The sequence below is a fragment of the Haliotis rufescens genome, unplaced genomic scaffold, assembly GCF_023055435.1.
Source record: "Haliotis rufescens isolate VD_foot unplaced genomic scaffold, xgHalRufe1.0.p SCAF_9, whole genome shotgun sequence".
Classification (NCBI taxonomy): domain Eukaryota; kingdom Metazoa; phylum Mollusca; class Gastropoda; order Lepetellida; family Haliotidae; genus Haliotis; species Haliotis rufescens.
This window is the reverse complement of record NW_025964383.1, coordinates 37,647,728-37,663,000: the sequence shown is the minus strand read 5'-3', so window position 1 is coordinate 37,663,000 and position 15,273 is coordinate 37,647,728.

Here is a 15,273-nt window from a genome sequence, read left to right as displayed (position 1 = left end):
GGTGTTAAATGGTTTCATGTGATGAGAGAGTACAATCCCGCTCATATTTAATAAGACCCGTGAAGATCCAGGGTAGAATAGGTCTTCCGCAACCCATGCGTGCCGTAAAAGGCGACTTTGCTTGTCGTAAGAGGCGACAAGCGGGATCCCAATTGCGTGGGACGATGCTCATGTTGTCAATCACTGGATTGTTAACGAACAAACAAACAAAATAATATTTTGATGAACTTAAACCGAGGAGCAACAAAAACTATACCTCTCAGGTTGTTTTTTCATAGGTTTGATTTTTAAATGAAAACATCTTAAGTTAGCGATATTCTATTAAAAAAATGAACTGTACTGGCGCTTAGTCAGAAATCAAAGAATACTTCCACATGTTTTTATTTTTTTTAAATATTATTTAATTGAGAAAAAAATACCACGCATTATAAACAACTTTTGATTGGTATCTCAGACAATGTATTTTTGAGAATGAATAAATTTGCTTTTTTTCGGCACAAATTTACACTTCAAACATGGTAGGGGTCACGTGGTTGCAAATTCATTTCTTACCCAAAGTCTTCATATCCCAAAGTAAACTGCCGGGAAACACTTAAAAAAACTGGATTTCGCACAAAAGTGACAAACGTTATCAAAACGTTATTAGGCAGAAAACAATCCCCAAATCAGGGTGAATATAAGGTACAAAACACAACTATGATACCAGTATCAAATACATCACCATCGTGTTTCTGTTTCACCGGGGTCACGGGTGGCCCAGTCGTCTAAGGCGGCGCGATTCGCTGTGCAGAGTTGCTTCCTTTGGGCACGCCAAAAACCTATAGTTGTTGGTTCGAATCCCGTTTCGCCCCGATTATGTTTCTAGGTTTGTCAGCGCCATACACGTGCCCGTGGGTTTCACCGAAGTGGTAAACGTCTGAGACCTGCATCACTTCGGGCTTTCCTCCCACATTAAGCTGACATGCCGTGATATAACTGGAATACTGGAACACAACTCACTCACTCATGTTTTACCACCATCATATGTTACTTCATGAGGGATACTAGTATACACTAGTTATGTTGCCCAATGTCAGCACAGGTCTAGTCCATGTAATCAGTACTTTGGAGAACCGAAAACACTGTCTCTGTGCATTAAGGCTCAACATTTACTGGCTGATTGCAATATGCATGTACAGTAAACTACGGTTATAACGAACACGCTTATGACGAACTGGCGGATATAACGAACTGGTTTTATTGGTCCCGGCTATTTGCTGTATATATGCTGTATATATGCTTATAACGAACTACGGATATAACGAACTAAACTTTGGGGTTCCTTTGAGTTCGTTATAACCGTAGTTTACTGTACGTCATACAATATGGGTCAGCAGACAAACAACGTTGTGTTTGAATCAATGGTCCTGGGACCTATTTGCCCGAACCCCAATTTCCCCCTCTGAATGAATCAGCCCACAATGGCGACTGGCTTGTTGACATGGTTGTTTTATTCAAACAATAATTTTTTTTAGAAATATATGATTTTCAGTAAACAGTTTTATCACCTGTTGTCTGGCGTTATCAAGTTACCTGTTATTTGAAAATAAAAAAAAGGGGGATCACACCCTCACAAGATTAGTGCCAGGAGGGACAGATGTTCTGTGTATTAAATGGTCACTCAGCAACATTCCAGCTTTATGGCTGCGACCTGTAAATAAATAAATCTCGACCAGACAATCCAGGGGTTGACATCATGAGCATCAATTTACGCAGTTGGGATACGATGACATATATCAAACAACCTAGCTATAGCCTGACCACCCAATTCCGTTAGCGCTTCTTATGACAAGCAAGGGTAGCTGAAAACCAATACTAACCCGGATCTTCTCAGGGTTCGTTGTCTAATCAAGCAAGTTTTTTACGAAACTTAGGGACCGACCATTTGAAAATCTGGGGAGCTGTATGGAGATAAGAATTTTTTTCGATTCCAGCTACAAAACCAGATATGTTTTTAATTAAAACCACGAGCCTAAATAATTTTTAAGAATACACCTTGCAACATTGTAATGTCTGACAATTTCTATATTTTCCTAAAGTCTGAAGCATTTTTACTTTTTTCAAGTATTGAAGGCTATTTATATTTTTCGATGATATCCGGTCCTTTGAAATAGAACAAGCTGCAACCCAATCTGCATATACTGTCCGTAGCCGTAAAAGGCGACTTTGCTTGTCGTAAGAGGCGACTAACGGGATCGGGTCACGTGGTCAGGCTCGCTGACTTGGTTGATGCATGTCATCGATCCCAATTGCGTAGATCGATGCTCATGATGTCAATCACTGGACTATTTGGTCCAGACTCGATTATTTACAGACCGCCGTCATATAGCTGGAATATTGCTGAGTGTGGCGTAAAACAACAAACAGAGAGAGAGAGAGAGAGAGAGAGAGAGAGAGAGAGAGAGAGAGAGAGAGGGGGGGGGGGGGGGGGGGGGGGGGTATTCTTTATTTCCTCCAGATGTCATTCTGAAGAAGATTACAATGGCAATATATTCAATTACACCCAGTTAACAATATAAAAAAAGCATACTATATTTACAATTCCACATTTAAAATTCAGTACATTTCGTGCAGTCATGAAAAATGGGAAAAACAGGATTTCTGGGAACTGATAAAAATGTTCGTGCATGGCTGTTGCATTAATACCGGCGTGGGGCAGAGCAAGGATGCAGCATCAACAAGAACATCAGAGAAATGCCGAGACTCACACGTGAGGTGCGTGACAGAACTCTTGGTATGGCCGATATGGGGGCCTCTCAACGGCACATTGCAAGAACCTTATACTGCAGTCAAACCAGTATCAGCAACATCTTGAGCCTTAATCAGCAAGCAGTCCAGACACAGGACCGTCCTAGATCGGGAAAACCAAGGGTTAAGGGTCACAATGCCAGTTGATGACCGCTACATCGGGACAATCCACCTGCAGAACCGATACGTGACGGCGACGTCAACGGCGGCGCGGCAATAGGACACCCCATACCTTGTATCAGAGCCTACCGCCCCTTCCGTGGAATGTCCTTGACCCCTCTACACCGTCAACGCAGATTACAGTGGGCACAAACTGTACGTCAGTGGCAGCGGCGTGATTGGTAAAGGTTGCTGTCCACAGATGAAAGTCGCTTTAACTTGTTCCGAAATGATGGCCGAGTCCGTTTTTATCGACGTAGGTGAGAGCGACTGGCAGCTAACTGCATCCAAGATGTGCACCCTTATGGTGGAGGCGGCGTCATGGTATGGGGCGGTATTGTCGGTCAGTCGCCAACAGGGCTTCAACACCATCCGTGGGAATCTGACTGGCCAAAGATGCAGAGATGAAGGGTTGCGACCTGTGGTATTTATATTGATTCTTACACAAGATGTTTAAGATACTGGTTTAAGCTTCTTAATATGTCTCAAGAAAGATTTCCAAAACGGTGTTACGATATGTTAGTTAGGTTTGATGCCGTTGGTAGGAATACATGGGTTTCTGCTATTAAGAATATGTTATATTCTCATGGCTTCGGACGTGTGTGGGAATTTCAAGGTGCTGGTGATCCTAAATTTTTTATAAGTGAGTTTATACTGAGGGTTAAGGATTGTCATGCACAAACATGGTATTCTCTTAGTGTCTGGATGCTCGAAATTAGAACTGTATTCATTATTTAAGAGATCATTATCTACCGTATGTATTAAATGTATTATCAAAAGAAAAGCGACGTATGCTTACCCTTTTACGTATTGGAGAACTGGGAATTAAGCATAACACAGGAAGGAGGGATGGCATCGATAAGACACTCCGTTTTTGTCCATTGTGCAAGTTAAGGGCAGTTGAAAATGAAATTCATTTCATTCTTGTTTGCCCTATTTATGAAGATATTCGCTCAAAATGTTTCCCAATTTTAGACTTCATTACTGGTAATAATCGTAAAGACACACTGGTTAGAATGTTAAACTCTTCTGATGTAAACCGCCTTGAGAACTTAGCCAATTATGTTAAAAATGCTATCTGTCTTCGTTCTTCTTACCTGTTAATATTATGTCACGCAGCACTTGATGTGAAACTAAATTGTATATATCTGTACGTGAGCCTGAGGCCCTATTACTGAATAAACTGATTGATTGATTGACCTGTGGTAATTAAATACCATCCTTTTGCAGCAGGATAATGCACGACCGCATACCGCCAGACTTGTTCAGCAATATCTGCACAACGTTAACGTTAACGTATGGCCTTTTCCAGCATGTTCTCCAGACATGAATCCCACAGAGCATCTCTTGGATCATCCAGATCGACAACCGAGACAACAGACAGACAGACAACAGACAGACAGACAACAGACAGCAGCTTGAACAAGTTTTATTGCATAAGTGGCGCAGAAATCCTGCTGACGTTATCCGGCGACTGACTACAACCACGAGAAGGCGTATTTGGCGTGCATTGATGCAGGGGTGGTCCCACCCGCTACTAAGGACATGTCTTGTCACATGATTTGACTTTATGAGCACCTTTTGAGTGGTATCGTTGACTCGTGTTAATGTATTTTATTTTATTTTGACCCCATGTTTCTTTCGCTCGGCCTCATGGCAAGTGCACTATCGATATGGCATTGCGATTTTGTACGGAGCTCGAAAAGTGATCCTTTCCTTAAAACAATCATCATATAGTTAACACCCGTCTTTCATTCTTTTCATGGAGCTACTGAACAAGGTGATATATCTCTTCTGCCCGGTAGTTTATCTGTTTTGTCTTGCATTTCAAAATCAACATATTTTTTAACGTCATTAAGTCAATGAGAAGAGAAAAACGCATTTCTTTCTGATATAAGCGCTTCACAATGTAAAATAATGTGGCACTCATAGTCGAAAGCATGTGCATCCCAGATGACGTCACGTCCGTTTCCGGGAGGCGTGCGCCTCAAGGATGACGGCACGTTCGGTTCCGGGGAGGCGTGCGCCTCCGAGATGGCGAGGAGGAGAAGCGCACGTAAAATCCTCCACTGAAGCAAGTAAGGCTATCATGGGCATCAGGGTTGGCAAACAGAGTGAGGAAGAGGAGGAGGACTTTTTTTGGGTGTTTTTTGGCAAAGCAATGATGAAAGTGTTCTGAGGGAGAGTGGACCTGAAAAGGGCCGTTTGGAGAAGAAATAACAACACTGGAATGGGAACTGGAACGGAAACAGGAACGTAAACTTCATCCTAGGAAGGCGGGGAAAGCTTCCTCATTCGCGTTGGTCTGATTCGCATTCTACTCGCACAGATAGTGCGTGAAAGAAGTAGCTGCCACGTTCTTCTTTTTGTGTCTCACCAGCCCGGTCAGCTTGAGGTAGGCGCAGTGAGAGGACCACTTGAGGTGTTCCAGCCAAGGATCGTCTTTAGGGGCCACTCTACTCAGCCGCACGCTGTAACGAAAGCAGTAAACGTCGCATGAGCCATCTCTTCAGCAGCCTGGTTCATTTGCATCGGCGACCCCTCAAACGAGCCTAGTCTTCTTTCAAAGTGTAGATGGGGCGAAGGTGGCTTGCTGGGCAGCAGCGACCGCCCACCATCACAAGAATCCGTACACTCAGATCTGGACCCACAAGCATCCGTACCATCACTCCAGGGTCCACAAGAATCCACACCCTCAGTTACCAGAAGAATCCTGGTCCCCTGACAAGCATCTGTACAGCTCTTTGTCTCTGCCATTCTCGGTGTGATGATGATTTTTTCACAAGTGAAACTGAACCCACTCGCTCTCTTTTAATAGGAGCGGGAGCGGATCGAAATGTTCCGCTGTTTTGACACGCAGGGTGCTGATTGGTCCGTTCCAGGGACTGGTCTGATCCTAGGTTTTCCAAACCGGGCCGACCCTTGTGTTTGTTTTCCATAGGAAAATGCATGTTCCATGGGAGAGAAAGCTCAACACGCTGTTCGACCAGTCAGACACCCGCACAGGGCGCATGTGGCCTCTGATTGGTGCCTTTTCGATCCTGTTATTTTGGGGGGTAGACATGTCCCCCACCACCACCACCACCTCCGATCCTTGGCTGGAACACCTCAAGGAGTCCTCTCACTGCGCCTACCTCAAGCTGATTGGGCTGGTGAGACCAAAGAAGAAGAACGTGGCAGCTACTATCTGTGCGATGGAGAATGCGAATCAGAGAAACGCAAATGAGGAAGCTTCCCCCGCCTTTCTAGGATGAAGTTTACGTTCCTGTTTTCGTTCCCGTTCCCGTTCCAGTGTTGATGTTTTTTTCTTCTCCTTTCCAACTCACCCAAAAGAACACTTTCATCATTGCTTTTCCAAAAAACACAAAAAAGAACACTTCTCCTGCTCCTGCCTCCTCCTCCGCCTCCCTCCTCCTCCTCCCTCCTCCTCCTCCTCACTCTGCTTGCCAACCCTGATGCCCATGGTAGCCTTACTCGCCGTACAGTGGAGGATATTACGTGCGTCTATTTTATTGAAGGATTTTGAGGATTTTACGTACGCTTCTCTTCCTCGCCGTCTTGGAGGCGCACGCCTCCCGGAACCGGACGTGCCGCCATCTTGGATGCGCACGCATTACCCAGCATGCCCCTCTTCGCGCATCCAAGATGGGGGCACTTCCGGTAGGGGAGATAATTCCTGCTGGCTTTCCTACCAGGGTTCTGTCCTATACTACTATTGTACTTTTTAATGGATTATATGTAGACGCCACCTTGAGGCATATGAATGTACAATATCAAGGGATGCCTCCTCGTGATGCGCTAATATGTATAGTATCGTACAATATGTACACCGTGCCGTGCTGCGAGGCGAGATGCACGTGCTGGTGTAAATGTCAGTTACAAACACATGTAGGACATTGACAAATTGACTAAATTTCTAGAAAATCTTTTGTCTCCAGCTATTTAAGAAATGTTAATGCCATGCTGAGATGAAGCATTGAATGGGATTGACTCCGCTATAAGAATACTTACTTAGCAATTTGTATGTCAGCAGACAGTATGAAAAAACATAAACAAGTCAGTGAGCCTAACCACCCGATCCCATTTGTCGCCTCTTATGACAAGCACAGTCGCCGCATACTGTTTGAGTTGTTGTTATCCTTGGATCTACATGTATAACGTGGGGAATGGGATGCGAGCTCACTGATGGTGTGTAGGAGGAGGCTATCAGGTATAGCAGTGCTAACTAGCTTATCCAGGGCAGAGAGACTGTGCCTACAAATATCTGCATTAAGATCATCAAGGATAAACGTAACACCCTGTTCACAGAGATCATCATACATATCTATGAGTTCGTCAAGGGCGTCACAATACACAGAATGTGGTACATTAGTTGAGTGAGTGAGTATGGTTTTACGCCGCTTTTAGCAATATTCCAGCAATATCACGGCGGGGGACACCAGAAATGGGTCGTTTTGTCCGGATTCTTGGTACACCTTCTAGGGCATGATATGTTTTGCCAGTGATCTGATGGGGTACGATTTCGGTTTATCGTGGGGTGAGGTGGTTATCAGTGGGTTGAGGCGGTTATCAGTAGGGGATCGGTAGGTTCTGCTCGAGCTTACCAGTTGCCATGCCTCTGTTTCACGATGTTCATCCTGGTAGGTGAAGTCCTAGTCCTAGTTCTGTTCAGTTAGATCAAGGTAGTTGTGTCCTGATGTATCCTTGGTCGTAGCGATGTTATATCGGGTAGATGTTGTCTCACGTTCACGACGTTGGGTGTCTGAGTGTACAGATGGATTTGGCCTGTCTAGCGCTAAACTGACCACACCCGTGTTGTCAGGTGTATTGAAGAAGAAGAAGAAGAAGTCTTTTATTTGTACTAAGGCCTCTGGCCCAAATACGATACAAATATTTGAAATAGTGTGGTACATGAAAAGAGGTAATGTCAGGTACAAATTTACAGATTTACAGGCTTTACATAAGTACGTCTTCTTTACTTTCATGGCTGTAATACAGGTATTTACATAGTAATTGTTTACATGGAGATGACAGCAGCATTTTAAATTTATGCATATTTGGATTATGGCAAAAAGTTGTTGGTAATTACAGTTGTCTAATATCGTTGTAATATTCACATTCTGAAGGAAAATGATATTCATTCTCTATACTTGTTTCACATATGGGTGAGGTGATGTGAAATGGGGTTTAACGTCGCGTCCAAGATTATTGCACTTATATAGCGACGTACATGCACGTGTATGTGTCGGCTGCTTGTACTAGTCAGGACTGATGCCAATTTATAGTGCTAGCACACTGAGATACCATGCTGCAGTTTAACATGAATACCCCACTCAGACACAGTATACTGACTCCGAGCCGACCAGTCCTTGTTTTAGCCCCTTAATGGCGAGCGCCAGACAGGGTAACAACAAGTACCCTCTTTTAACGTCTTTTGGAATGACGCGGCCGGGGATCGAACCCCGGACCTTCCGCTCTACCACTAGACCAAGGAGGCGGTCTCACATATAGGGCAGAGCCGTAAACGTACATCAATATCAGCCCATCTACCTTCATTTGCCTTGAGTCTTAGTAGCCCGGCTCTAAGTCTTATAATAACATATTGATATTTTATTTCATCAATAAGGAAAAGGTATTTTTCTGGTGTATTTGACATCGATGCTGTTTTTAGACGTAGTTGTCGTTGTTGATGGTCCATCTGTTTTATGAGTGAGTGAGTGAGCTTTTAACAGTATTCCAGTTATATAGCGGCGTGTCAGCTTAATGTGGGAGGAAAGCCCGAAGTGATGCAGGTTTGCTGTGTTATGCTGATTCGACTGCATGAGCTACTGACGCGTTGTGTGTGTTTTCCCCAGTAGTTTTCTGCTTGTTAGATCTTAGAGTGGTAATCTTGTTTTCGATGACTTCAAGTTTGGAATCAACGGAGCAGTTCAACCGGAACATTTCATTTTCCAGTTCAATAATATGATCACGATATGATATGTTTTGTTGATTGCACACTCCAGCTCTGCCCTCAGGTCCTTGCGCCAGTGTCGCTCAGTTATTTAGTTCATTGACAAGTTCTCAGTTATTTAGTTCATTGACAGGTTCTCAGTTATTTAGTTCATTGACAAGTTCTCGGTTATTTAGTTCATTGACAAGTTCTCAGTTATTTAGTTCATTGACAAGTTCTCGTTTCTTTAGTTCATTGACAAGTTCGTCCTTATCCCAGATAGCATACTTTAGTAAATCCATTTCCCGGGTGAATTTGTTTTCCAATTGTGTATTTTGTTTTCAGCCATATCATTTACAAAAGCAATGCACAGTTTTATCTGTATAACATGGCTGAGAATCATGGATATTGAGACACGTATGGTATGACGTCAGCTGCAGTCTGCTAGGTTGTGTCGCCAACCTCTTCATTAGGCGTACACATAGACTGGTTTCCGTGGATTTATGCTTGCGGCTGAGCACCTTTGCTTGTAGGACATGATCCGGTATGCCACCTTCACACAGTGAACTATGTAGTATATATCCTGTGAATATTTGCTGAGTACAGTCTGCCTATCATTGTTCTTGGCTCAACGGGAAACCAATTTCCCAGGTGAAAAATCATCGCATGTATCCCTTGCATGGTCGTAAATACTTTCACGTGTGTGATTTAGCTCACGTGGGTCAATCTTGTATATCTCAATCAAAGATTGTTGGAAAAACTCTCTGTCTATGTGTCCCAGCTTACGCTTGACTTCGTCATAGATTGCTTTCTCCTGACTGTCGTTTGGCTGGGTGTTGTAGAATGTTTCCTCCACATCGGCCATTGTTAACCAATCAAGGTGGAAGCCTCCGAGCTCGGCTTGCCAGCCTCAAGCACACGGCATATTGTGATGATATGGGAATTTTAAGCTATATCCAATAAAGTAGGTAGATTTATGAAAATGTGGTTTCATAAATCAAATCAGTACCTTCAAATTTCCATACTGGACATGTTTTTGCATTTTGGACATTCTTGTTGTCTGTAGACTATCACTTGTTTTGAAGAGCGTAGAAACTGCGAGCATTACAGTTCACGCATACCCACATCAAGTGAGTTTATTGTGAGTGAGTGAGTTGTGGGTGAGTGGGTGAGCGAGTAAGTAAGTTGTGAGTGAATGAGTGAGTTGTGGATGGACGAATTACTTGTGGGTGAGTGAGTGGAAGAGGGAGTTTCGGGTGAGTGAGGGACTTGTGGGTGAGTGAGTGGACGAGGAGGGACATGTGGGTGAGTGAGTGGATGAGTGAGTTTCAGGCGAGTGAGGGACTTGTGGATGAGTGTGTTTCATGCGAGTAAGGGACTTGTGATTGAGTGTGTGGGCGAGTGAGGGACTTGTGTGTGAGTGAGTGGATAAGTGAGTTGTGGGTGGACGAGTAGCTTGTGGGTGAGTGAGTGGATGAGTGCGTTTCGGGCGAGTGAGGGACTTGTGTGTGAGTGAATGGATGAGTGAGTTGTCGGTGGACGAGTAGCTTGTGGGTGAGTGAGTGGATGAGTGAGTTTCAGGCGAGTGAGGGATTTGTGGGTGAGTGAGTGGGCGAGTGTATGACTGTGTGTACCTTAATTATTGGTGAGCCAGTCAGTAAAAAACAAACGTGTTAAAGCGAGATATTGATGTGATTGCAGTCTTCTGTTTAATCTGTTAGTGCTTATCATTGAGCAATGTGGACAACAATTGAGTAAAAGACACAGTGTGCAATAAAGGTAGTGTTTAACGTTACGTTCTAGTGTCTATATCACACACGTTGTACAATAAAGGTAGTGTTTAACGTTACGTTCTAGTGCCTATATAACACTAGTTGTACAATAAAGATTGTGTTTTAACGTTACGTTCTAGTGTCTATATAACACTAGTTGTACAATAAAGGTAGTGTTTTAACGTTACGTTCTAGTGTCTATATAACACACGTTGTACAATAAAGGTAGTGTTTAACGTTACGTTCTAGTGCCTATATAACACTAGTTGTACAATAAAGATTGTGTTTTAACGTTACGTTCTAGTGTCTATATCACACTAGTTGTACAATAAAGGTAGTGTTTTAACGTTACGTTCTAGTGTCTATATAACACACGTTGTACAATAAAGGTAGTGTTTTAACGTTACGTTCTAGTGTCTATATAACACACGTTGTACAATAAAGGTAGTGTGTTAACGTTGCGTTCTAGTGTCTATATAACACACGTTGTACAATAAAGATTGTGTTTTAACGTTACGCTCTAGTGTCTTTAATAACACACGTTGTACAATAAAGGTAGTGTTTTAACGTTACGTTCTAGTGTCTATATAACACACGTTGTACAATAAAGGTAGTGTGTTAACGTTACGTTGCAGTGTTTATATAACACACGTTGTACAATAAAGGTAGTGTGTTAACGTTGCGTTCTAGTGTCTATATAACACACGTTGTACAATAAAGGTAGTGTTTTAACGTTACGTTCTAGTGTCTATATAACACACGTTGTACAATAAAGGTAGTGTTTTAACGTTACGTTCTAGTGTCTATATAACACACGTTGTACAATAAAGGTAGTGTGTTAACGTTACGTTGCAGTGTTTATATAACACACGTTGTACAATAAAGGTAGTGTGTTAACGTTACGTTCTAGTGTCTATATCACACACGTTGTACAATAAAGATTGTGTTTTAACGTTACGCTCTAGTGTCTATATGACACACGTTGTACAATAAAGATTGTGTTTTAACGTTACGTTCTAGTGTCTATATAACACTAGTTGTACAATAAAGGTAGTGTTTTAACGTTACGTTCTAGTGTCTATATAACACACGTTGTACAATAAAGGTAGTGTTTAACGTTACGTTCTAGTGCCTATATAACACTAGTTGTACAATAAAGATTGTGTTTTAACGTTACGTTCTAGTGTCTATATCACACTAGTTGTACAATAAAGGTAGTGTTTTAACGTTACGTTCTAGTGTCTATATAACACACGTTGTACAATAAAGGTAGTGTTTTAACGTTACGTTCTAGTGTCTATATAACACACGTTGTACAATAAAGGTAGTGTGTTAACGTTGCGTTCTAGTGTCTATATAACACACGTTGTACAATAAAGATTGTGTTTTAACGTTACGCTCTAGTGTCTTTAATAACACACGTTGTACAATAAAGGTAGTGTTTTAACGTTACGTTCTAGTGTCTATATAACACACGTTGTACAATAAAGGTAGTGTGTTAACGTTACGTTGCAGTGTTTATATAACACACGTTGTACAATAAAGGTAGTGTGTTAACGTTGCGTTCTAGTGTCTATATAACACACGTTGTACAATAAAGGTAGTGTTTTAACGTTACGTTCTAGTGTCTATATAACACACGTTGTACAATAAAGGTAGTGTTTTAACGTTACGTTCTAGTGTCTATATAACACACGTTGTACAATAAAGGTAGTGTGTTAACGTTACGTTGCAGTGTTTATATAACACACGTTGTACAATAAAGGTAGTGTGTTAACGTTACGTTCTAGTGTCTATATCACACACGTTGTACAATAAAGATTGTGTTTTAACGTTACGCTCTAGTGTCTATATGACACACGTTGTACAATAAAGATTGTGTTTTAACGTTACGCTCTAGTGTCTATATGACACACGTTGTATAATAAAGGTAGTGTTTTAACGTTACGTTCTAGTGTCTATATAACACTAGTTGTACAATAAAGGTAGTGTGTTAACGTGACGTTCCAGTGTCTATATAACGTACGTTGTACAATACAGGTAGTGTGTTCACGTGACGTTCCAGTGTCTATATAACGTACGTTGTACAATAAGGTATTCTTTAAACGTGACGTTCCATTGTCTATATAACGTACGTTGTACAAAACAGGTAGTGTTTCAACGTTACGTTCTTGTGTTTTATAACACACGTTGTACAATAAAGGTAGTGTGTTAACGTGACGTCATGGTAACTATGTAATACACGTATAATAAAGGTGGGGTTTTAATGTTACCTTCTTGTGATTAGTCTGTGGAGGTTTTTGCATTCGTCACTATCAAGTAAACCAGTTTATACATTCATTGTTTAATGAAAAAGTGTTCTTAACAAGTATGTATTTAACAAGAAATATTTCAATTTAAAAAGTTCTGTCAGAATTGATGCTGCATGGGATGTAGCGCCGTGGTATGCGTCTCCGTTGTCTAGAAAATGTTATAACGTAAAAGCTTTCAGAATATTATTAAAGGGGCTGGATAGCGTCCGTGACACAAAGGACGGACCATTCCTTTGTGTTAAAAGAATGTTTTATTAAACGAAGTAACCACATGACTGGAGCCAGCCCGCGAGCTGTGTGAACATTTGAAGTATCTATAGTTCCACGTCGAGAATAGCCGGGTGATGCAAGAACCGACGTCACTCACTAGGATTGTAGGGCGCTTCTCGCAGTAGGGGTGACGGGTAACACGCGATGAGGACAGCATTGTTGTCTTTAATATCGGGAGAACTGGCACGTTTCTTCAGGACAATTGGCAGGTATTGGACCTTCGTTCAACATGTGCTCTGTGTATAATTTCCACTCGAGTTTTAGGGTATGTGAAGATGTTCTGCATTGGCTTGCCATCTCGAGTGGAAGATAAACTTCACACGTATACGTACATACACCTTGACTGCGGGTTATATATTCCATACAAGTACCCTGTGCTAAATCTGTTTTCAATCACAGGGTCCACTAGGGAAGCCATTACTTAGTATAACACCAGGGACACGAGGGATCGACCCCTCCCCGTCTGATGGAAGGACGTTCAACGTTGAAGGGTGAAACCTCGTGTAGAGAATGAAAGACTTGCACCATGACAACCATGTTATGAATTAGAAGTCAGGAGTTATTCACTCGGTTGTCTGTCCAAACATGTAATATGAAGAACAGCATGTTGCATCTCACATGGTGTTTGGTTAAACCACAGAAAATTATTAATCAGTAAAAGGCTCGATCGCGCCTGTGGTACGGGGTTTCAACCCATATCCTCTTGAGTAGAAAGCGTTTTCACATTAAACGAAATAACAACATGGCTGTGGTCAGCCCGATGATTGAGTCGACATTTTAAAGTATTTCTACCTCACGCGTCAATAACACATAACATGGTGCCAGAATAGCCGTGCCAGACATCCTGATTGTAGGGCGCTTCTCACACTAAGGACGTATGTTCATGGGATATACGACCCTTTGAAAACAATATTGTTTCTCATGACTTTTATATATTATTCCCTCAGTAGTTATGTGTAGCCACATTGACTGAGTGAGCGAGTGAGTGGATGTGTGAGTTGTGTGTGAGTGAGTGGGCGAATGAGTGGATGTGTGAGTTGTGTGTTAGTGAGTGGGCGAGTGAGTGGATGTGTGAGTTGTGTGTGAGTGAGTGGGCGAGTGAGTAGCCCAATGAGTGGATGAGTGAGTTGTGTGTGAGTGAGTGGGCGAGTGAGTAGGCCAATGAGTGGATGTGGGAGTTGTTTGTGAGTGGGCGAATGAGTGGATGAATGAGTGAGTGGGCGAGTGAGTGGGCGAATGAGTGGATGAGTAATTTGTGTGTGGGTGGGCGAGTGATTGGATGGGAGAGTTTTGAGCGATAGGATGAGTCAGTTGTGTGTGGGTGGGAGAGTGAGTGGGCGAGTGAGTGTGTGGGTAATTTATGTGTGAGAGTGAAAAGATGAGTGTGTGAGCGAGTGACGATTGAGTAGATGTGTTCGTTATGGGTGAGTTGGTTGTGAGTGAGTGAGTGAGTGGGCGAGTGATTGGGTGGGAGAGTTTTGAGTGAGTGGATGAGTCAGTTTTGTGGGGTTGGGCGAGTGACAATTGAGTAGATGTGTTCGTGATGGGTGAGTTGGTTGTGAGTGAGTGCGTGAGTGGGCGAGTGATTGATGGGTCAGTTGTGTGTGTGTGTGTGTGTGGGGGGGGGGGGGGGGGGGGGGGGAAGTGAATAGACTAATGAGTTGTTGGTGAATCAGTCAACCAGTAAGTGGATGAGTGAGAGGATGGGTGAGCAAGTAGATGGGTAGGTGACGTGTCAGTGAGTGAGCTGTGGGTGAGTGAGTGGATGAGTGAGTCATGTATATCAGTTACATGAGCTTGAGACGATTCTGGTCCATATGCTCAATTCTTACTTTTCATATCCACATTCAACAGCCCTGATGACGTCACTGAGATTGTGGACGGAATACAACCCCCGTTATTGACGTAACGGGCATGGAGTTAACCCCCCCTGGATCACGCACATGAAAAACACATCATAATTTTGAATGCTGCGGAGGGTTCTCTTTTCTGGGACATCATCCAGTCACGTGAAAGAAATACAAGGTGAGGTGAAATGGGG